Genomic DNA, 24,948 nt, shown 5'->3' with positions numbered 1-24,948 from the left:
CTCATTTTCTTTAAGTGACCTCTTGTCCTTATGCAACTTCTTGTCTTAAGAGACTTCTTGTCCTTATGCGACCTTTTGCCCTGAACTGACCTCCTCTCCTTATGCGACCTCTTGCCCTGAAGTGACCTCTTGTCTTTATTCGAACTCTCTCCCTGAGGTGACCTTGCTCTTAAGCGACCTCTATCCCTGAAGTGACCTCTAGCAATTATGCGACCTCTTTCCGTTAAGCGACCTCTTCTTCTTATGCGTCTTCTTGTCCTGGTGTGACCTCTTGTCCTTATGTGACCTCTTGCCCTTAAGCGACCTCTTGTCTTTATGTAACCTTTTGCCCTTAAGCGACCTCTTGTCCTTATTCGACCTCTTACCCTTAAGGGACCTTTTGTCTATATTCCAACTTCTTCCCGAAGTGACCTCTCGTCCTTATGCAACTTCTTGCCATTAACCGACCTCTTGTCCTTATGGGACATTATGTCCTGAAGCGACCTCTTTTCCTTATGCGACGTCTTCTCCTTATTCAACCTCTTCTCCTTATTCAACCTCTTGTACTTATGCGACCTCTTGTCTTTATGCGAACTCTTCTTCTTATTCAAAGTGTTGTACTTATGCGACCTCTTGTCGTTATGCGACCCCTCATTCAACCTCTTGTCCTTATTCGACCTCGTGCCCTTAAGCGAACTCTTTGTCTCTACGCCACTTCTTGTCCTTATGCAACGTCTTGTCCTTATGCGACCTTTTGCCCTGAAGCGACCTCCTCCCCTTATGCGACCTCTTGCCTTTAAGCGAACTCATTGTCTTTAAGCGACCTCTTGCCCTTATCCGACCTCTTGTCTTTATGAGATCTCTTGCCCTTAGCGAACTCATTTTCTTTAAGAGACCTCTTGTCCTTATGCAACTTCTTGTCTTACGAGACCTCTTGTGCTTATGCGACCTTTTCTCTGTAGCGACCTCCTCCCCTTGTGCGACCTCTTGCCCTTAAGCGAACTGATTGTCTTTAAGCGACCTCTTGTCCTTATGCAACCTCTTGTTCTTATGCGAACTCTTGTCCGTATACGACCTTTTGCCCTTAGCGAACTCTTTGTCTTTAAGCGACCTCTTGTCCTGATGCAACTTCTTCTCTCACAAGACCTCTTGTCCTTATGCGACTTTTTGCCCTGAACTGACCTCCACTCCTTATGCGACGTCTTGCCCTTAAGCGAACTCATTGTCTTTAAGCGACCTTTTGCCCTTGTGTATTTCCTTGTATTTATGCGACCTTTTGCCCTGACGCTACCTCCTCAAATTATGCAACCTCTTGCCCTTAAGCGACCTCTTGTATTTATGCAACCTCGTGCCCTTAAGCGAATTCGTGACTTTAAGCCACCTCTTGTCCTGATGCAACTTTTTGTCCTTATGCGACCTTTTGCCCTAAAGCGACCTTCTCCCCTTATGGGACCTCTTGCCCTGAAGTGACCTCTAGCCTTTATTCGAACTCTCTCCCTGAAGTGACCTTGCTCTTAAGCGACCTCTTGCCTTTCAGCGACATCTCGTCGTTATGCGACCTCTTCTCCTTATTCCACCTCTTTTCCTTATTCAACCTCTTGTCCTTATGCGACATCTTGTCTTTATGCGACCTCTTCTCCTTATTCATAGTCTTGTACTTATGCGAATTCTTTCTTTATGCGATCCTTTTTTTCAACCTCTTGTCCTTATGCGACCTATGCCCTTAAGCGACCTCTGGTCTTTATGCTACCTCTTGCCCTTAAGCAACCTCTGCCCTTATGCGACATCTTGTCTTTATTCGACCTCTTGCACTTATGCAACCTCTTGTCCTTTTGCTACCTCTTGCCCCTATGCGACCTCTTGCACTTATGTGTCCTCTTGTCCTTATGAAACCTCTTGTCCTTATGGAACCTCGTGCCCTTAAGCAACCTCTTGTCCTTATGCGACCTCTTTCCCATACGCGACCTCTTGTCCTTATGCGACCTCTTGCAATTAAGCTATCTCTTGTCCTTTAGCGACCTCTTGTCCTTATGCGACCTCTTGCCCTTATGCGACCTCTTGCCCTTAAGCTATCTCTTGTCCTTTAGGGACCTCTTGTCCTTATTCGACCTCTTGTCCTTATGCGACCTCTTGTCTTTATGCGACCTCTTCTCCTTATTCAAAGTCTTGTACTTATGCGACCTCTTGTCCTTATGCGACCCCCTTATTCAACCTCTTGTCCTTCTGCGACCTCTTGCCCAAACGCGACCTCTTGTCCTCTTGTCCTTATGCGACCTCTTGCCCTTATGGGACTCTTGTTCTTTTCTACCTCTTGCCCATATGCGACCTCTTGCCCCTAATCGACCTCTTGCCCTTTAGCGACCTCTTGTCCTTATGCAACCTCTTGGCCTTAAGAGAAATCTTTGTCCTTAAGGGACCTCTTGTCCTTATGCAACTTTTTGTCTTAAGAAACCTCTTGTCCCTATGCGACCTTTTGCCCTTAAGCGACCTCTTCTCCTTATGCGACCTCTTGACCTTAAGCGAACTCATTGTTTTTAAGCGACCTCTTGCTATTGTGTAACTTCTTGTCCTTTTGCGACCTTTTGCTCTGAAGCGACCTCCTCTCCTTATGCGACTTCTTGCCCTGAAGTGACCTTTTGTCTTTATTCGAACTCTCTCCCTGAAGTAACCTTGCTCTTAAGCGACCTCTTCTTCTTATGCGACTTCTTGTCCTGGTGTGACCTCTTGTCCTTATGTGACCTCTTGCCCTTAAGCGACCTCTTGTCCTTAAGGGAGATTATGTCCTGAAGCGACCTCTTTTCCTTATGCGACGTCTTCTCCTTATTCAACCTCTACTTTTTATTCAACCTCTTGTCCTTATGCGACCTCTTGTCTTTAAGCGACCTCTTCTTCTTATTCAAAGTCTTGTACTTATGCGACCTCTCGTCCTTATGCGACCCCCTCATTCAACCTCTTGTCCTTATTCAACTTCTTGCACTTAAGCGACCACTTGTCCTTATGCAACTTCTTGTCTTAAGAGACCTCTTGTCCTTATGCGACCTTTTGCCCTGAAGCGAACTCCTCTCCTTATGCGACCTCTTGCCCTTAAGAGACATCTTTACCTGATGCGACATCTTGTCTTTTTGCAACCTCGTGCCTTAAGCGAACACTTTGTCTCTAAGCAACCTCTTGTCCATATGCGACCTCTGCCCTTATGCGCCCTCTTGCCTTTAAGCGACCTCTTGCCCTTATGCGACCTCTTGTCCTTATGCGATCTCCTGCCCTTAGCCAACTCATTTTCTTTAAGCGACCTCTTGTCTTTATGCAACTTCTTGTCTTAAGAGACCTCTTGTCCTTATGCGACCCTCTGCCCTGAACTGACCTCCTCTCCTTATGCGACCTCTTGCCCTTAAGCGAACTCATTGTCTTTAAGCGACCTTTGGCTCTTGTGTAACTCCTTGTATTTATGCGACCTTTTGCCCTGAAGCGACCTCCTCTAATTTTGCGACCTCTTGCCCTTAAGCGACTTCTTGTCTATATGCAACCTCGTGCCCTTAAGCGAACTCTTTGTCTTTAAGCCACCTCTAGTCCTTATGCAACTTCTTGTCCTTATGCGACCTTTTGCACTGAAGCGACCTCCTCTTCTTATGCGACCTCTTGCCCTTAAGTGAAGTCATTGTCTTTAAGCGACCTCTTGCCCTTGTGTAACTTCTTGTCCTTATGCGACCTTTTGCTCTGAAGCCACCTTCTCTCCTTATGGGACCTCTTGCCCTGAAGTGACCTCTAGCCTTTATTCGAACACTCTCCCTGAAGTGACCTTGCTCTTAAGCGACCTCTTGCCTTTCAGCGACATCTCGTCCTTATGCGACCTCTTCTCCTTATTCCACCTCTTTTCCTTATTCAACCTCTTGTCCTTATGCGACATCTTGTCTTTATGCGACCTCTTCTCCTTATTCAAAGTCTTGTACTTATGCGAATTCTTTCCTTTATGCGACCCTTTTTTTCAACCTCTTGTCCTTATGCGACCTCTTGCCCTTAAGCGAACTCTTGTCTTTATGCTACCTCTTGCCCTTAAACAACCTCTGCCCTTATGCGATATCTTGTCTTTATTCGACCTCTTGCACTTATGCGACCTCTTGTCCTTTTGCTACCTCTTGCCCCTATGCGACCTCTTGCACTTATGTGTCCTCTTGTCCTTATGAAACCTCGTGCCCTTAAGCGAACTCTTTGTCTTTATGCGACCTCTTGTCATTATGTAAACTTGTTTTGTTAAGCGACCTCTTGTGGCCTCCCCGATGGGGCAGTGGTAGCGTCGTTGCCTTGTAACCAAGGGGTTCCGGGTTCGATATCCGGTGGTGGCACATGGCACAGTGGTTCGGATCTCACTTAAAACTGTAGGTCCAGTCCCGATTAGCCTTTCTGTGCATAAAGTGGACTTAAAAACAACAATTCACTCAATCAATCAATTAAGCCACCTGTTGTCCTTATGCAACCTCTTCTCCTTATTCAAACTCATCTCCTTATTCAACCTCTTGTCCTTATGCGACCTCTTGTCTTTATGCGACCTCTTCTTCTTATTCAAAGTCTTGCACTTATGCGTCCTCTTGTCCTTATGCAATTTCTTGTGTTAAGCGACCTGTTGTCCTTATGCGACCTGTTGCCCTTTTGCGACCTCTTGTCCTTATGAAACCTCGTGCCCTTAAGCGAACTCTTTGTCTTTAAGCGACCTCTTGTCATTATGTAAACTTGTTGTCTTAAGCGACCTCTTGTCCTTATGCGACCTCTTCTCCTTATTCAACTTTATCTCCTTATTCAACCTCTTGTCCTTATGCGACCTCTTGTCTTTATGCGACCTTTTCTCCATATTCAAAGTCTTGTATTTATGCGAAATCTTTTCCTTATGCGACCCCCTTATTCAACCTCTTGTCCTTATGCGACCTCTTGACCTTAAGCGAACTCCCTGTCTTTAAGCGACCTCTTGCCCGTATGGGATTCTTGTCCTTTTCTACCTCTTGTCCTTATGCGACCTTTTGCCCTGATCTGACCTCCACTCCTTATGCGACCTCTTGCCCTTAAGCGAACTCATTGTCTTTAAGCGACCTTTTGCTCTTGTGTAACTCCTTGTATTTATGCGACCTTTTGCCCTGAAGCGACCTCCTGTAATTTTGCGACCTCTTGCCCTTAAGCGACCTCTTGTCTATATGCAACCTCGTGCCCTTAAGCGAACTCTTTGTCTTTAAGCCACCTCTTGTCCTTATGCAACTTCTTGTCCTTATGCGACCTTTTGCACTGAAGCGACCTCCACTCCTTATGCGACCTCTTGCCCTTAAGCGAAGTCATTGTCTTTAAGCGACCTCTTGCCCTTGTGTAACTTCTTGTCCTTATGCGACCTTTTGTTCAGAAGCCACCTTCTCTCCTTATGGGACCTCTTGCCCTGAAGTGACCTCTAGCCTTTATTCGAACTCTCTCCCTGAAGTGACCTTGCTCTTAAGCGACCTCTTGCCTTTCAGCGACATCTCGTCCTTATGCGACCTCTTCTCTTTATTCCACCTCTTTTCCTTATTCAACCTCTTGTCCTTATGCGACATCTTGTCTTTATGCGACCTCTTCTCCTTATTCAAAGTCTTCTACTTATTCGAATTCTTTCCTTTATAGCCCCCCTTTTTTTCAACCTCTTGTCCTTATGCGACCTCTTGCCCTTAAGCGACCTCTTCTTTTTATGCTACCTCTTGCCCTTAAGCAACCTCTGGCCTTATGCGACATCTTGTCTTTATTCGACCTCTTGCACTTACGCGACCTCTTGTCCTTTTGCTACCTCTTGCCCCTATGCGACCTCTTGCACTTATGTGTCCTCTTGTCCTTATGAAACCTCTTGTCCTTATGGAACCTCTGGTCTTAAGCGAACTCTTGTCCTTATGCGACCTCTTGTCCTTATGCGACCTCTTGTATCTATGCAACCTCTTCTCCTTATTCAAAGTCTTGTACTTATGCGACCTCTTGTCCTTATGCAACCCCCTTATTCAACCTCTTGTCCTTATGCGACCTCTTTCCCATACGGGACCTCTTGTCCTTATGCGACCTCTTGCAATTAAGCGATCTCTTGTCCTTTAGCGACCTCTTGTCCTTATGCGACCTCTTGCCCTTATGCGACCTCTTGCCCTTAAGATATATCTTGTCCTTTAGCAACCTCTTGTCCTTATGCGACCTCTTGTCCTTATGCGACCTCTTGTCTTTATGCGACCTCTTCTCCTTATTCAAAGTCTTGTACTTATGCGACCTCTTGTCCTTATGCGACCCCCTTATTCAACCTCTTGTCCTTCTGCGACCTCTTGCCCAAACGCGACCTCTTGCCCGTATGGGACTCTTGTCCTTTTCTACCTCTTGCCCTTATGCGACCTCTTGCACCTAATCGACGTCTTGCCCTTTAACGACCTCTTGTCCTTATGCAACCTCTTGGCCTTAAGAGAAATCTTTGTCTTTAAGGGACCTCTTGTCCTTATGCAACTTCTTGTCTTAAGAAACCTCTTGTCCCTATGCGACCTTTTGCTCTGAAGCGACCTCCTCTCCTTATGCGACCTCTTGCCCTGAAGTGACCTTTTGTCTTTATTCGAACTCTCTCCCTAAAGTGACATTGCTCCTAAGCGACCTCTTCTTCTTATGCGACTTCTTGTCCTGGTGTGACCTCTTGTCCTTATGTGACCTTTTGCCCTGAAGCGACCGCCTCCCCTTATGCGACCTCTTGCCTTAAGCGAACTCATTGTCTTTAAGCGACCTCTTGTCCTTATGCGACCTCTTGTCCTTATGTGACCTTTTGCCCTGAAGCGACCGCCTCCCCTTATGCGACCTCTTGCCTTAAGCGAACTCATTGTCTTTAAGCGAACTCATTGTCCTCAAGCGACTCATTTTTTTAAGTGACCTCTTGTCCTTATGCAACTTCTTGTCTTAAGAGACTTCTTGTCCTTATGCGACCTTTTGCCCTGAACTGACCTCCTCTCCTTATGCGACCTCTTGCCCTGAAGTGACCTCTTGTCCTTATTCGACCTCTTACCCGTAAGGGACCTTTTGTCTATATTCCAACTTCTTCCCGAAATGACCTCTCGTCCTTATGCAACTACTTGCCATTAACCGACCTCTTGTCCTTACGGGACATTGTGTCCTGAAGCGACCTCTTGTCCTTATGCGACCTCTTGTCTTTATGCGAACTCTTCTTCTTATTCAAAGTGTTATACTTATGCGACCTCTTGTCGTTATGCGACCCCTCATTCAACCTCTTGTCCTTATTCGACCTCGTGCCCTTAAGCGAACTCTTTGTCTCTATGCCACTCCTTGTCCTTATGCAACCTCTTGTCCTCATGCGACCTTTTGCCCTGAAGCGACCTCCTCCCCTTATGCGACCTCTTGCCTTTAAGCGAATTCATTGTCTTTAAGCGACCTCTTGTCCTTATGCGACCTCTTGTTCTTATGCGACCTCTTGTTCTAATGCGAACTCTTGTCCTTATACGACCTTTTGCCCTTAGGGAACTCTTTGTCTTTAAACGACCTCTTGTCCTGATGCAACTTCTTGTCTTACAAGACCTCTTGGCCTTATGCGACTTTTTGCCCTGAAGCGACCTCCTGTCCTGATGCGACCTCTTGCCCTTAAGAGACATCTTGCCCTGATGCGACATCTTGTCTTTTTGCAAACTCGTGCCCTTAAGCGAATTCTTTGTCTCTAAGCAACATCTTGTCCATATGCGACCTCTTCCCTTATGCGCCCTTTTGCCTTTAAGCGACCTCTTGCCCTTATGCGACCTCTTGTCCTTATGCGATCTCCTGCCCTTAGCCAACTCATTTTCTTTAAGCGACCTCTTGTCTTTATGCAACTTCTTGTCTTAAGAGACCTCTTGTCCTTATGCGACCCTCTGCCCTGAACTGACCTCCTCTCCTTATGCGACCTCTTGCCCTTAAGCGAACTCATTGTCTTTAAGCGACCTTTTGCTCTTGTGTAACTCCTTGTATTTATGCGACCTTTTGCCCTGAAGCGACCTCCTGTAATTTTGCGACCTCTTGCCCTTAAGCGACCTCTTGTCTATATGCAACCTCGTGCCCTTAAGCGAACTCTTTGTCTTTAAGCCACCTCTTGTCCTTATGCAACTTCTTGTCCTTATGCGACCTTTTGCACTGAAGCGACCTCCACTCCTTATGCGACCTCTTGCCCTTAAGCGAAGTCATTGTCTTTAAGCGACCTCTTGCCCTTGTGTAACTTCTTGTCCTTATGCGACCTTTTGTTCAGAAGCCACCTTCTCTCCTTATGGGACCTCTTGCCCTGAAGTGACCTCTAGCCTTTATTCGAACTCTCTCCCTGAAGTGACCTTGCTCTTAAGCGACCTCTTGCCTTTCAGCGACATCTCGTCCTTATGCGACCTCTTCTCTTTATTCCACCTCTTTTCCTTATTCAACCTCTTGTCCTTATGCGACATCTTGTCTTTATGCGACCTCTTCTCCTTATTCAAAGTCTTCTACTTATTCGAATTCTTTCCTTTATAGCCCCCCTTTTTTTCAACCTCTTGCCCCTATGCGACCTCTTGCACTTATGTGTCCTCTTGTCCTTATGAAACCTCTTGTCCTTATGGAACCTCTGGTCTTAAGCGAACTCTTGTCCTTATGCGACCTCTTGTCCTTATGCGACCTCTTGTATCTATGCAACCTCTTCTCCTTATTCAAAGTCTTGTACTTATGCGACCTCTTGTCCTTATGCAACCCCCTTATTCAACCTCTTGTCCTTATGCGACCTCTTTCCCATACGGGACCTCTTGTCCTTATGCGACCTCTTGCAATTAAGCGATCTCTTGTCCTTTAGCGACCTCTTGTCCTTATGCGACCTCTTGCCCTTATGCGACCTCTTGCCCTTAAGATATATCTTGTCCTTTAGCAACCTCTTGTCCTTATGCGACCTCTTGTCCTTATGCGACCTCTTGTCTTTATGCGACCTCTTCTCCTTATTCAAAGTCTTGTACTTATGCGACCTCTTGTCCTTATGCGACCCCCTTATTCAACCTCTTGTCCTTCTGCGACCTCTTGCCCAAACGCGACCTCTTGCCCGTATGGGACTCTTGTCCTTTTCTACCTCTTGCCCTTATGCGACCTCTTGCACCTAATCGACGTCTTGCCCTTTAACGACCTCTTGTCCTTATGCAACCTCTTGGCCTTAAGAGAAATCTTTGTCTTTAAGGGACCTCTTGTCCTTATGCAACTTCTTGTCTTAAGAAACCTCTTGTCCCTATGCGACCTTTTGCTCTGAAGCGACCTCCTCTCCTTATGCGACCTCTTGCCCTGAAGTGACCTTTTGTCTTTATTCGAACTCTCTCCCTAAAGTGACATTGCTCCTAAGCGACCTCTTCTTCTTATGCGACTTCTTGTCCTGGTGTGACCTCTTGTCCTTATGTGACCTTTTGCCCTGAAGCGACCGCCTCCCCTTATGCGACCTCTTGCCTTAAGCGAACTCATTGTCTTTAAGCGACCTCTTGTCCTTATGCGACCTCTTGTTCTTATGCGACCTCTTGTCCTTATGAAACCTCGTGCCCTTAAGCGAACTATTTGTATTTAAGCCACCTTTTGTCTTTATGCAACATCTTGTCCTTATGCGACCTTTTGCCCTGAAGCGACCTCCTCTCCTTATGCGACCTCTTGCCCTTGTGTAACTTCTTGTCCTTATGCGACCTTTTGATCTGAAGCCACCTCCTCTCCTTATGGGACCTCTTGCCCTGAAGTGACCTCAAGCCTTTATTCGAACTCTCTCCCTGAAGTGACCTTGCTCTTAAGCGACCTCTTGCCTTTCAGCGACATCAATTCCTTATGCGACCTCTTCTCCTTATTCAAAGTCTTGTACTTATGCGAACTCTTTCCTTTATGCGACCCTCTTATTCAACCTCTTGTCCTTAAGCGACCTCTTGTCCTTTTGCTACCTCTTGCCCCTATGCGACCTCTTGAACTTATGCGTCCTCTTGTCCTTATGAAACCTCGTGCCCTGAAGCGAACTCTTTGTTTTTAAGCGTCGTCTTATCATTATGCAACTTCTTGTCTTAAGCGACCTGTTGTCCTTGTGCGACCTGTTGCCCTTTTGCGACCTCTTGTCCTTATGAAACCTCGTGCCCTTAAGCGAACTATTTGTCTTTAAGCGACATCTTGTCATTATGTAAACTTGTTGTGTTAAGCGACCTCTTGTCTTTATGCGACATCTTGTTCTTATGCGAACTCTTCTCCTTATTCAACCTCATCTCCTTATTCAACCTCTTGACCTTATGCGACCTCTTGTCTTTATGCGACCTCTTCTTCTTATTCAAAGTCTTGTACTTATGCGACCTCTTGTCCTTATGGGACCCCCTCATTCAAGCTCTTGTCCTTATTCGACCTCTTGCCTTTTAGCGACCTCTTGTCTTTATGCGACCTCGTGCCCTTAAGCGAACTCTTTGTCTTTAAGCCACCTCTTGTCCTTATGTGACCTCTTCTCCGTATTCCACCTCATCTCCTTATTCAAACTCTTGTCCATATGCGACCTCTAGTCTTTATGCGACCTTTTTTCCTTATTCAAAGTCTTGTATTTATGCGACATCTTTTATTTATGCGACCGCCTTATTCAACATCTTGTCCTTATGCGACCTCTTGCTCTTAAGCGACCACTAGCCCTTATGCGACATCTTGTCTTTATGCGACCTCTTGTCCTTATGAAATCTCGTGCCCTGAAGCGAACTTTTTGTCTTTAAGCGACCTCTTGTCATTATGCAACATCTTGTCTTAAGCTACCTGTTGTCCTTATTCCATCTCTTGCCCTTATGCGACCTATTGTACTTATTAAACCTCGTGCCCTTAAGCAAACTCTTTGTCTTTAAGCGACCTCTTGTCACTATGCAACTTCTTGTCTTAAGCGACATCTTGTCCATATGCGACCTCTAGTCTTTATGCGACCTTTTCTCCTTATTCGAAGTCTTGTACTTATGCGACCTCTTGTCCTTATGCGACCCCCTTATTCAACCTCTTGTCCTTCTGCGACCTCTTGCCCAAACGCGAACTCTTGTCCTTATGCGACCTCTTGCCCTTATGGGACTCTTGTCCTTTTCTACCTCTTGCCCTTATGCGACCTCTTGCCCCTAATCGACCTCTTGCCCTTTAGCGACCTCTTGTCCTTATGCAACCTCTTGGCCTAAAGAGAAATCTTTGTCTTTAACGGTCCTCATGTCCTTATGCAACTTATTGTCTTAAGAAACCTCTTGTCCCTATGCGACCTTTTGCCCTGAAGCGACCTCCTCTCCTTATGCGACCTCTTGACCTTAAGCGACATCTCGTCCTTATCCGACACCCTTATTCAACCTCTTGTCTTTATGCAACCTCTGTCCTTTTGAAATCTCGTGCCCTGAAGCAAACCTTTTGTCTTTAAGCGACCTCTTGTCACTATGCAACTTCTTGTCTTAACGACCTGTTGTCCTTATGCGACCTCTTGCCCTTATGCGACCTCTTGTATCTATGCAACCTCTTCTCCTTATTCAAAGTCTTGTACTTATGCGACCTCTTGTCCTTATGCAACCCCCTTATTCAACCTCTTGTCCTTATGCGACCTCTTTCCCATACGCTACCTCTTGTCCTTATGCGACCTCTTGCAATTAAGCGTTCTCTTGTCCTCTAGCGACCTCTTGTCTTTATGCGACCTCTTGCCCTTATGCGACCTCTTGCCCTTAAGCTATCTCTTGTCCTTTAGCGACCTCTTGTCCTTACGCGACCTCTTGTCCTTACGCGACCTCTTGCCCTTATGCGACCTCTTGTCTTTATGCGACCTCTTCTCCTTATTCAAAGTCTTGTACTTATGCGACCTCTTGTCCTTATGCGACCCCCTTATTCAACCTCTCGTCCTTCTGCGACCTCTTGCCCAAACGCGAACTCTTGTCCTTATGCGACCTCTTGCCCTTATGGGACTCTTGTCCTTTTCTACCCCTTGCCCTTATGCGACCTCTTGCCCCTAATCGACCTCTTGCCCTTTAGCGACCTCTTGTCCTTATGCAACCTCTTGGCCTAAAGAGAAATCTTTGTCTTTAACGGTCCTCATGTCCTTATGCAACTTATTGTCTTAAGAAACCTCTTGTCCCTATGCGACCTTTTGCCCTGAAGCGACCTCCTCTCCTTATGCGACCTCTTGACCTTAAGCGAACTCATTGTTTTTAAGCGACCTCTTGCTATTGTGTAACTTCTTGTCCTTTTGCGACCTTTTGCTCTGAATCGACCTCCTCTCCTTATGCGACCTCTTGCCATGAAGTGACCTTTTGTCTTTATTCGAACTCTCTCCCTGAAGTGACCTTGCTCTTAAGCGACCTCTTCTTCTTATGCGACTTCTTGTCCTGGTGTGACCTCTTGTCCTTATGTGACCTCTTGCCCTTAAGAGACCTCTTTTCCTTAAGGGACATTATGTCCTGAAGCGACCTCTTTTCCTTATGCGACGTCGTCTCCTTATTCAACCTCTTCTTTTTATTCAACCTCTTGTCCTTATGCGACCTCTTGTCTTTATGCGACCTCTTCTTCTTATTCAAAGTCTTGTACTTATGCGACCTCTTGTCCTTATGCGACCCCCTCATTCAACCTCTTGTCCTTATTCAACTTCTTGCACTTAAGCGACCCCTTGTCCTTATGCAACTTCTTGTCTTAAGAGACCTCTTGTTCTTATGCGACCTTTTGCCCTGAAGCGACCTCCTCTCCTTATGCGACCTCTTGCCCTTAAGAGACATCTTGCCCTGATGCGACATCTTGTCTTTTTGCAACCTCGTGCCCTTAAGCAAACTCTTTGTCTCTAAGCAACCTCTTGTCCATATGCGACCTCTGCCCTTATGCGCCCTCTTGCCCTTAAGCGACCTCTTGCCCTTATGCGACCTCTTGTCCTTATGCGATCTCCTGCCCTTAGCCAACTCATTTTCTGTAAGCGACCTCTTGTCTTTATGCAACTTCTTGTCTTAAGATACCTCTTGTCCTTATGCGACCCTCTGCCCTGAACTGACCTCCTCTCCTTATGCGACATATTGCCCTTAAGCGAACTCATTGTCTTTAAGCGACCTTTGGCTCTTGTGTAACTCCTTGTATTTATGCGACCTTTTGCCCTGAAGCGACCTCCTCTAATTTTGCGACCTCTTGCCCTTAAGCGACCTCTTGTCTATATGCAACCTCGTGCCCTTAAGCGAACTCTTTGTCTTTAAGCCACCTCTTGTCCTTATGCAACTTCTTGTCCTTATGCGACCTTTTGCACTGAAGCGTCCTCCTCTCCTTATGCGACCTCTTGCCCTGAAGCGAAGTCATTGTCTTTAAGCGACCTCTTGCCCTTGTGTAACTTCTTGTCCTTATGCGACCTTTTGCTCTGAAGCCACCTTCTCTCCTTATGGGACCTCTTGCCCTGAAGTGACCTCTAGCCTTTATTCGAACTCTCTCCCTGAAGTGACCTTGCTCTTAAGCGACCTCTTGCCTTTCAGCGACATCTCGTCCTTATGCGACCTCTTCTCCTTATTCCACCTCTTTTCCTTATTCAACCTCTTGTCCTTATGCGACATCTTGTCTTTATGCGACCTCTTCTCCTTATTCATAGTCTTGTACTTATGCGAATTCTTTCTTTATGCGATCCTCTTTTTCAACCTCTTGTCCTTATGCGACCTCTTGCCCTTAAGCGAACTCTTGTCTTTATGCTACCTCTTGCCCTTAAACAACCTCTGCCCTTATGCGACATCTTGTCTTTATTCGACCTCTTGCACTTATGCGACCTCTTGTTCTTTTGCTACCTTTTGCCCCTATGCGACCTCTTGCACTTATGTGTCCTCTTGTCCTTATGAAACCTCTTGTCCTTATGGAACCTCGTGCCCTTAAGCAACCTCTTGTCCTTATGCGACCTCTTTCCCATACGCGACCTCTCGTCCTTATGCGACCTCTTGCAATTAAGCGATCTCTTGTCCTTTAGCGACCTCTTGTCCTTATGCGACCTCTTGCCCTTATGCGACCTCTTGCCCTTAAGCTATCTCTTGTCCTTTAGGGACCTCTTGTCCTTATTCGACCTCTTGTCCTTATGCGACCTCTTGTCTTTATGCGACCTCTTCTCCTTATTCAAAGTCTTGTACTTATGCGACCTCTTGGTCCTTATGCGACCCCCTTATTCAACCTCTTGTCCTTCTGCGACCTCTTGCCCAAACGCGACCTCTTGTCCTCTTGTCCTTATGCGACCTCTTGCCCTTATGGGACTCTTGTCCTTTTCCACCTCTTGCCCATATGCGACCTCTTGCCCCTAAACGACCTCTTGCCCTTTAGCTACCTCTTGTCCTTATGCAACCTCTTGGCCTTAAGAGAAATCTTTGTCTTTAAGGGACCTCTTGTCCTTATGCAACTTTTTGTCTTAAGAAACCTCTTATCCCTATGCGACCTTTTGCCCTTAAGCGACCTCTTCTCCTTATGCGACCTCTTGACCTTAAGCGAACTCATTGTTTTTAAGCGACCTCTTGCTATTGTGTAACTTCTTGTCCTTTTGCGACCTTTTGCTCTGAAGCGACCTCCTCTCCTTATGCGACTTCTTACCCTGAAGTGACCTTTTGTCTTTATTCGAACTCTCTCCCTGAAGTGACCTTGCTCTTAAGCGTCCTCTTCTTCTTATGCGACTTCTTGTCCTGGTGTGACCTCTTGTCCTTATGTGACCTCTTGCCCTTAAGCGACCTCTTGTCCTTAAGGGAGATTATGTCCTGAAGCGACCTCTTTTCCTTATGCGACGTCTTCTCCTTATTCAACCTCTTCTTTTTATTCAACCTCTTGTCCTTATGCGACCTCTTGTCTTAATGCGACCTCTTCTTCTTATTCAAAGTCTTGTACTTATGCGACCTCTTGTCCTTATGGGACCCCCTCATTCAACCTCTTGTCCTTATTCGACATCTTGCCTTTAAGCGACCTCTTGTCTTTATGCGACCTCGTGCCCTTAAGCGAACTCTTTGTCTTTAAGCCACCTCTTGTCCTTATGTTACCTCTTCTCCGTATTCCACCTCATCTCCTTATTCAACCTCTTGTCCATATGCGACCTCTAGTCTTTATGCGACCTTTTTTCCTTATTCAAAGTCTTGTATTTATGCGACATCTTTTATTTATGCGACCGCCTTATTCAACATCTTGTCCTTATGCGACCTCTTGCTCTTAAGAGACCACTAGCCCTTATGCGACATCTTGTCTTTATGCGACCTCTTGTCCTTATGAAATCTCGTGCCCTGATGCGAACTTTAAGTCTTTAAGCGACCTCTTGTCATTATGCAACATCTTGTCTTAAGCTACCTGTTGTCCTTATGCGATCTCTTGCCCTTATGCGACCTATTGTACTTATTAAACCTCGTGCCCTTAAGCAAACTCTTTGTCTTTAAGCGACCTCTTGTCACTATGCAACTTCTTGTCTTAAGCGACATCTTGTCCATATGCTACCTCTAGTCTTTATGCGACCTTTTCTCCTTATTCGAAGTCTTGTAATTAGGCGACATCTCGTCCTTATCCGACACCCTTATTCAACCTCTTGTCTTTATGCAACCTCTTGACCTTAAGCAACACCTTGTCTTTATGCGACCTCTTGCCCTTAAGCGACCACAAGCCCTTATGCGACATCTTGTCTTTATGCGACCTCGTGCCCTTATGCGACCTCTGTCCTTTTGAAATCTCGTGCCCTGAAGCAAACCTTTTGTCTTTAAGCGACCTCTTGTCACTATGCAACTTCTTGTCTTAACGACCTGTTGTCCTTATGCGACCTCTTGCCCTTATGCAACTTCTTGTCCTTATGGAACTTGGGGCCCTTAAGCAAACTCTTTTCCTTAAGCGACCTCTTGTCACTATGCAACTTCTTGTCTTAAGCGAACTCTTGTCCTTATGCGACCTCTTGCCCTTATGCGACCTCTTGCCCTTATGCGACCTCTTGTATCTATGCAACCTCTTCTCCTTATTCAAAGTCTTGTACTTATGCGACCTCTTGTACTTATGCAACCCCCTTATTTAACCTCTTGTCCTTATGCGACCTCTTTCCCATACGCGACCTCTTGTCCTTATGCGACCTCTTGCAATTAAGCGATCTCTTGTCCTTTAGCGACCTCTTGTTTTTATGCGACCTCTTGCCCTTATGCGACCTCTTGCCCTTAAGCTATCTCTTGTCCTTTAGCGACCTCTTGTCCTTACGCGACCTCTTGTCCTTACGCGACCTCTTCTCCTTATTCAAAGTCTTGTACTTATGCGAACCTCTTGTCCTTATGCGACCCCCTTATTCAACCTCTTGTCCTTCTGCGACCTCTTGCCCAAACGCGACCTCTTGCCCTTATGCGACCTCTTGTCTTTATGCGACTTCTTCTCCTTATTCAAAGTCTTGTCCTTTTCTACCTCTTGCCCTTATGCGACCTCTTGCCCCTAATCGACCTCTTGCCCTTTAGCGACCTCTTGTCCTAATGCAACCTCTTGGCCTTAAGAGAAATCTTTGTCTTTAAGGGACCTCTTGTCCTTATACAACTTATTGTCTTAAGAAACCTCTTGTCCCTATGCGACCTTTTGCCCTGAATCGACCTCCTCTCCTTATGCGGCCTCTTGACCTTAAGCGAACTCATTGTTTTTAAGCGACCTCTTGCTATTGTGTAACTTCTTGTCCTTTTGCGACCTTTTGCTCTGAAGCGACCTCCTCTCCTTATGCGACCTCTTGCCATGAAGTGACCTTTTGTCTTTATTCGAACTCTCTCCCTGAAGTGACCTTGCTCTTAAGCGACCTCTTCTTCTTATGCGACTTCTTGTCCTGGTGTGACCTCTTGTCCTTATGTGACCTCTTGCCCTTAAGAGACCTCTTGTCCTTAAGGGAGATTATGTCCTGAAGCGACCTCTTTTCCTTATGCGACGTCGTCTCCTTATTCAACCTCTTCTTTTTATTCAACCCCTTGTCCTTATGCGACCTCTTGTCTTTATGCGACCTCTTCTTCTTATTCAAAGTCTTGTACTTATGCGACCCCCTCATTCAACCTCTTGTCCTTATTCAACCTCTTGCACTTAAACGACGCCTTGTCCTTATGCAACTTCTTGTCTTAAGAGACCTCTTGTCCTTATGTGACCTTTTGCCCTGAAGCGACCTCCTCTCCTTATGCGACCTCTTGCCCTTAAGAGACATCTTGCCCTGATGCGACATCTTGTCTTTTTGCAACCTCGTGCCCTTAAGGGAACTCTAAGCAACCTCTTGTCCATATGCGACCTCTGCCCTTATGCGCTTTCTTGCCCTTAAGCGACCTCTTGCCCTTATGCGACCTCTTGTCCTTATGCGATCTCCTGCCCTTAGCCAACTCATTTTCTTTAAGCGACCTCTTGTCTTTATGCAACTTCTTGTCTTAAGATACCTCTTGTCCTTATGCGACCCTCTGCCCTGAACTGACCTACTCTCCTTATACGACCTATTGCCCTTAAGCGAACTCATTGTCTTTAAGCGACCTTTGGCTCTTGTGTAACTCCTTGTATTAATGCGACCTTTTGCCCTGAAGCGACCTCCTCTAATTTTGCGACCTCTTGCCCTTAAGCGACCTCTTGTCTATATGCAACCTCGTGCCCTTAAGCGAACTCTTTGTCTTTAAGCCACCTCTTGTCCTTATGCAACTTCTTGTCCTTATGCGACCTTTTGCACTGAAGCGACCTCCTCTCCTTATGCGACCTCTTGCCCTTAAGCGAAGTCATTGTCTTTAAGCGACCTCTTGCCCTTGTGTAACTTCTTGTCCTTATGCGACCTTTTGCTCTGAAGCCACCTTCTCTCCTTATGGGACCTCTTGCCCTGAAGTGACCTCTAGCCTTTATTCGAACTCTCTCCCTGAAGTGACCTTGCTCTTAAGCGACCTCTTGCCTTTCAGCGACATCTCGTCCTTATGCGACCTCTTCTCCTTATTCCACCTTTTTTCCTTATTCAACCTCTTGTCCTTATGCGACATCTTGTCTTTATGCGACCTCTTCTCCTTATTCATAGTCTTGTACTTATGCGAATTCTTTCTTTATGCGATCCTCTTTTTCAACCTCTTGTCCTTATGCGACCTATGCCCTTAAGCGACCTCTGGTCTTTATGCTACCTCTTGCCCTTAAGCAACCTCTGCCCTTATGCGACATCTTGTCTTTATTCGACCTCTTGCACTTATGCAACCTCTTGTCCTTTTGCTACCTCTTGCCCCTATGCGACCTCTTGCACTTATGTGTCCTCTTGTCCTTATGAAACCTCTTGTCCTTATGGAACCTCTTGTCCTTATGCGACCTCTTTCCCATACGCGACCTCTTGTCCTTATGCGACCTCTTGCAATTAAGCTATCTCTTGTCCTTTAGCGACCTCTTGTCCTTATGCGACCTCTTGCCCTTATGCGACCTCTTGCCCTTAAGCTATCTCTTGTCCTTTAGGGACCTCTTGTCCTTATTCGACCTCTTGTCCTTATGCGACCTCTTGTCTTTATGCGACCTCTTCTCCTTATTCAAAGTCTTGTACTTATGCGACCTCTTGTGTTTATTCGAACTCTCTCCCTGAAGTGACCTTGCTCTTAGGCGACCTCTTCTTCTTATGCGACTTCTTGTCCTGGTGTGACCTCTTGTCCTTATGTGACCTCTTGCCCTTAAGCGACCTCTTGTCCTTAAGGGAGATTATGTCCTGAAGCGACCTCTTTTCCTTATGCGACGTCTTCTCCTTATTCAACCTCTTCTTTTTATTCAACCTCTTGTCCTTATGCGACCTCTTGTCTTTATGCGACCTCTTCTTCTTATTCAAAGTCTTGTACTTATGCGACCTCTTGTCCTTATGCGACCCCCTCATTCAACCTCTTGTCCTTATTCAACTTCTTGCACTTAAGCGACCCCTTGTCCTTATGCAACTTCTTGTCTTAAGAGACCTCTTGTCCTTATGCGACCTTTTGCCCTGAAGCGACCTCCTCTCCTTATGCGACCTCTTGCCCTTAAGAGACATCTTGCCCTGATGCGACATCTTGTCTTTTTGCAACCTCGTGCCTTAAGCGAACACTTTGTCTCTAAGCAACCTCTTGTCCATATGCGACCTCTGCCCTTATGCGCCCTCTTGCCTTTAAGCGACCTCTTGCCCTTATCCGACCTCTTGTCCTTATGCGATCTCCTGCCCTTAGCCAACTCATTTTCTTTAAGCGACCTCTTGTCTTTATGCAACTTCTTGTCTTAAGAGACCTCTTGTCCTTATGCGACCCTCTGCCCTGAACTGACCTCCTCTCCTTATGCGACCTCTTGCCCTTAAGCGAACTCATTGTCTTTAAGCGACCTTTGGCTCTTGTGTAACTCCTTGTATTTATGCGACCTTTTGCCCTGAAGCGACCTCCTCTCCTTATGCGACCTCTTGCCCTTAAGCGAAGTCATTGTCTTTAAGCGACCTCTTGCCCTTGTGTAACTTCTTGTCCTTATGCGACCTTTTGCTCTGAAGCCACCTTCTCTCCTTATGGGACCTCTTGCCCTGAAGTGACCTCTAGCCTTTATTCGAACTCTCTCCCTGAAGTGACCTTGCTCTTAAGCGACCTCTTGCCTTTCAGCGACATCTCGTCCTTATGCGACCTCTTCTCCTTATTCCACCTCTTTTCCTTATTCAACCTCTTGTCCTTATGCGACATCTTGTCTTTATGCGACCTCTTCTCCTTATTCAAAGTCTTGTACTTATGCGAATTCTTTCCTTTATGCGACCCTTTTTTTCAACCTCTTGTCCTTATGCGACCTCTTGCACTTAAGCGAACTCTTGTCTTTATGCTACCTCTTGCCCTTAAACAACCTCTGCCCTTATGCGACATCTTGTCTTTATTCGACCTCTTGCACTTATGTGTCCTCTTGTCCTTATGAAACCTCGTGCCCTTAAGCGAACTCTTTGTCTTTATGCGACCTCTTGTCATTACCAACAAGATGGCGAGTATGTGATAGGTGAATAAGGTGTGTGCTCCGATGAAATTCTATTTTAATACTACAACAGGCAACTGAAGACTATATATTGCTGAGACTTGTTATGTAAGTATACTAAGTTTATTGACATTTACTTAAAAGTCAATATAAGTGCATATTCAATGAGCTATGAACGTAAAACTTGATTTTTTCGTTGAACTGTTTTGATAAACAAACATTCACTTGTTATCAGTGTTGCCAATTCATTTGCATCGGAGTTCACAGACTATCACCTCCTTGTGCTTTAGTGGGTGCTCAGTTACTGTCCATATAGACATTTACTGTGCTGTGTGTTTGTTCTAATAATACGTAAAGAATGAGCAATTGTGGTGAGTGTAATAAACCAGTTCCTCGGAATGATGTTAACGCCAAAATAGAATGTACTGACTGTTCCAAGCTATGGCATATTAAATGTGTGAACATTAATGAAACCGATCTGGAGTTTTATAAATCTGAAAATCGACCATGGAGATGTAAATCATGCAACTCTAAAAAAAGACGATCTATGCATTCTGAAGAACCTTTAGTAGAAGGTGTTCCCTCTTTGCAAAACATTTTCGATTCCGTGAAAGAGTTAAAGGAAGAACTTATTAATGTTAAAAAAACAACTAAGGAGACGGAAATTTAACTTGGTAAATCATTAGAAATGTTACATGTAAAAATGGATGATAATTCTAGTCTAATAAAATCCCAGTCGGACAAAATCAATGCCTGCCTCGCCCACATCGAAGAACTGAAAAACGAGAATACCGAGTTGAAACAAGAATTAAAAAACACTAAGGTTCAACTTGATGAATTGGAACAATATAGCTGAAGGAATGCATTGGAAATTATTGGTATTCCAGGAAAATCTAACGAAAATGTTTATCAAACTGTTATGGATGTTGGTAGGGCTCTTCATTTGGAAATTAAAGAGGAAATGATAGACGTATGTCATAGGCTTAAGAATTCTAGCAATCATAATTCTCCGGGTATAATTGTAAAGTTTGTAAGAAGAGTGGATAAGGATAAAATGATTGAAAAACGCAAGGTAAAAAGAAATTTAAATACAAATCATCTGGGGTTTACGAATAATCAGCCAATTATATTAATCATAGCCTTACTCCATATAGAAAAACTATTTTCGGCCAAGCTAGGAAATTACAAAGAGAAAAAAACTATGCCTATCTTTGGATTGATAATTCTGGTTCTATTCGTTTAAGAAAGACCCCAAATGACAGGCAAGTTTTTGTAATAAAAACTGAAACAGATATACAAAATATTATGTAATCATGGTGAGTTGAGTCATGGATTATAATGAATCACATAATGAATTGAATTTATACTATCAAAATGTAAGAGGTATTAATACTAAGCTTAATGATGTATATCTAAGTATTCTAAATGAAAACTATGATGTAATTGTTTTTACAGAAACTTGGCTTTCCAATGTTATTAACAACTGTGAATTTATTGATACTCGCTATGCTGTATTTAGGCAAGATCGGTTACATAGAAGAGGTGGTGGCGCATTAATTGCAGTAAAGAGTACTCTGAGGACCAAGAACATTGAAATAACTATAGAAAATATTCAGATTGTTTGTGTTAAGATAATAACTAGTGTTTCTTCCATTATAGTGGTTACAGTTTATTTCCCACCTAATACTAAATTACAAATTTACAATATGTTTTTTACCAGAATGGAAGAGCTATGTAATATACATTCTTGTGGTTTGATTATTGTAGGAGATTTTAATATTCCAGAAATTGTAGATTCTAATTACGACTTAGAAAATGGTTGTCCTCTTTCCTTAACATTATTTAGATTTTTAAATTTACTGGAATTACAAAGTATAAATAATGTAAAAAATAACAACGGAAAAACGTTGGATTTGGTACTAACCAACTTGTCTAACAATGTCGAGGTTAATCATAACTCCTTCCCTCTTCTAAGCTCTGATGCTCATCATCCTCCCTTATTACTTCAAGTCCACCGCTTTTATGACAAAACTATTCATAATGTTAAGTCAAGTTCTATTTATACATATGATTACCGTAATGCCAATTTTTTCAATATATATAGAAATCTTGATCAAACTGATTGGCATCCTTTAACATTATTTAAGAATCCCAACGTAGCATTGGACTACTTTTATGAAATTTTAGATAAAATTATTGGTACTAATGTACCCATAAGGAAGCGTAATAAGAGAAAATCGTACCCGCCTTGGTTTACACTGGATATTATAAGATTACTTAAATATAAAGAGTATTATAGACATAGACGTAAATTGTCAGAATATAACCAGAAGAAATTTGTTGAATTACGCAGAAAATCAAAATCTATGATAACCAAAGCTTACAAGATTTTCATAAGGAATTCTGAAGAATCCATAAAAAATAATCCTAGGTCTTTTTGGAGTTATATTAAAGGTAAAAAGAAATCAACTAATAATCAGTGTAGTTTAACCTATAATGGAGTATCACTTGACAATAACAAAGATATAGCTAATGGTTTTGCGCAATTCTTTAAGAGCGTTTTTAATGATTCTATTCCAACTTACTCAATTCCCAGTGAAGTACCTATGATAGTAAATCAACCATTAGTATTAGATAGTATTACTGAATCTGAATGTAAAACTTCTATTAGAAAACTGAAATCGAAGAAAGCTAGTGGTCCAGATAGCATACCCGTTTACATATTTAAAGGATGTACTGATTGCTTATTGTTTCCTCTATGCACCATATTTAATTTGATTATAACCACCCAAATTTTCCCCGATAGGTGGAAAATAAGTAAAGTAACTCCTATACCAAAATCTGGTAACGCCAAGGAAATCATCAATTATAGGCCTATATCTTTAATTTCAACACCAGCAAAAATTTTTGAACACATTTTATATAATAGAATTTGTTATCATGTTAAACCGTATATAACTCACCATCAGCATGGTTTTATATCCAAAAGATCAACCTTAACTAATCTTATCTCATTTACCCAATTTTTGGCAGACTCATTTAACAATGGTTACTCTGTTGATACTATTTATACAGATTTTGCTAAAGCTTTTGATAAGTTAGATCATGATATATTAATATATAAGTTAGCAAATTTCGGTTTTTCGTTTCCATTATTAAAATTAATAGCATCGTATTTAAAAAATAGGAAATTCTATGTCACCTACAATTTTGAATCATCCCCTTTATATAATGTTACATCTGGTGTTCCGCAAGGCTCAAACTTGGGTCCCTTACTTTTTATAATATTTATTAATGATTTATCCTCTGTTATAAAAAATTCTAATTATCTGCTATATGCTGATGACCTAAAAATATTTAAATCCATTACAAATATAAGTGATTTAGCGCAATTACAGAAAGATATAAACAATTGCTTTCAGTGGAGTGTCACCAATAGGTTAGATTTTAATATAAGTAAATGCAGAACTATTACGTTTAGCAGACATAACTTATCTTATACTCATAACTATACTATGAATGGAATAGTTTTAAATAGAGTTAAACTTATAAAGGATTTGGGACTTTTACTCGACTCAAGGCTTACTTACAGAGAGCACGTACAAACATTAGTATCGGATGCATTTAGAATTTTAGGCTTTATATTTAGAACTACCAGAGAAATTAATAATATTCAAGCTATTGCTTCAATATACAATTCGATATTAAGAAGTAAGTTAGAGTATGTTAGTGTCATCTGGGATCCTTATTTTCAATGCTACCGTGATTTAATTGAAAATGTTCAGAATAAGTTCGTAAGATATCGTGTCATTCTATAGAATGAAGGGATCTGAACCAGTTAATTGATGGGGTGATGTAAACTACTCATCATTCATCCTCTTGATGAGACCACTCGTCATTGACATGACGAGTTATTGCTTGGCATGCGAAAGGTACAAATTACACAAAGGAATTAAACTACTGAAAAGACAATGGCAACTCGTTGGATTTTGTGAACCGTTGAACCTGTATCATGGCTGGGTGTAGGATAATTACCTGTCTAACTGAAGTCTCTGAGCTGAATGAAAATAGCGAAGTCCTCTGTAAGCTTCTAACTTGTTGACCAAAGCGTGCTTCCACTATCGACCTCCTGTCTTGCTGACCTCCTCTCTCTACCAACTCAATTCCCAAAGTCCAGCCTCTTCCCAGCTTGTCTCACCTCTATATTCCCTGGCCATCGAGCTCTTCCTCGATGCCGAATCGCCGAATCGTGTTTATTATAATTGCTACCATGCAAACCGCTGACACCAAACCCAGAAGTGTTACCTATTTCCTGAATGCTCAGGAAGTTTGCATGGCACAACACAATGCATTGTAAACATGCCTAAGAGGCTTGAGACAGCTGAGAAAAACAAGTGAATGCCCTGGTCAACATGAAGCGTTCAGAGAGACTTAATAAAATAAACATACAATCTTAGGGATTGTTACGTTCGCGCCTCCTAGGAAAAATTTTCTCCTTTGAAAATTTAAAAGTCAAATCGCAAAGCTTGACATGACTCAGGTTCGCCAATTCCATATATTTTCTTAAAAAACCCAAATATACAAAAGAAATACACCATAACTGTCTGTTGTTTACTGCATCCTGAAGGAAAGAAATTTTTCATTCCCTAAACTTTATAATGAATAATACCCTTAATACTAACAAATTCGTATGTTTATACGATGTAAAAAACAATAATATATACTATTATAAGACTAGAAATCACAAAAGTTCATGTCGTTAAGCGAGAAAACTCTTAATGTATCACATGTGCGTGTACGTAATATGTATTATGTATAATTGCTCATCAACCTGCTCCTAGTCAAGAGTCTGTGATACCTCGCCACGCGGTAACGACTCTGTGTGTTCCGCGAGGCCAACGGCTGGAGCGTCTTGCAAGATTGAACGGAATTCACAATGTTTATTTATATTGCCCCTCGATATGGACTCTTCAAATAAATAGAAAAACCTTAAAAAGGTGCACAAGTAAGTACACGTAAGTAAGCATGTAAAACATTGTCACTTCTCACTGTTTTGTCCGTGTGAAAACCTGATCATATCAA

The 24,948-nt window shown here is 43.4% G+C and overlaps 1 pseudogene; it reads left to right on the top strand.

Moving 5' to 3' along the window:
• The first annotated feature begins 7,310 nt into the window (after window positions 1–7,310).
• Window positions 7,311–8,667, top strand: LOC145999728 (uncharacterized; annotated as a pseudogene).
• Window positions 8,668–24,948: the final 16,281 nt, after the last annotated feature.

This window comes from Lepisma saccharinum, chromosome 15 (assembly GCF_977018435.1).
Source record: "Lepisma saccharinum chromosome 15, izLepSacc3.1, whole genome shotgun sequence".
NCBI classification, from domain to species: domain Eukaryota; kingdom Metazoa; phylum Arthropoda; class Insecta; order Zygentoma; family Lepismatidae; genus Lepisma; species Lepisma saccharinum.
The sequence above is the reverse complement of the archived record's forward strand: the minus strand, read 5'-3'. Positions and strand labels throughout refer to the sequence as shown.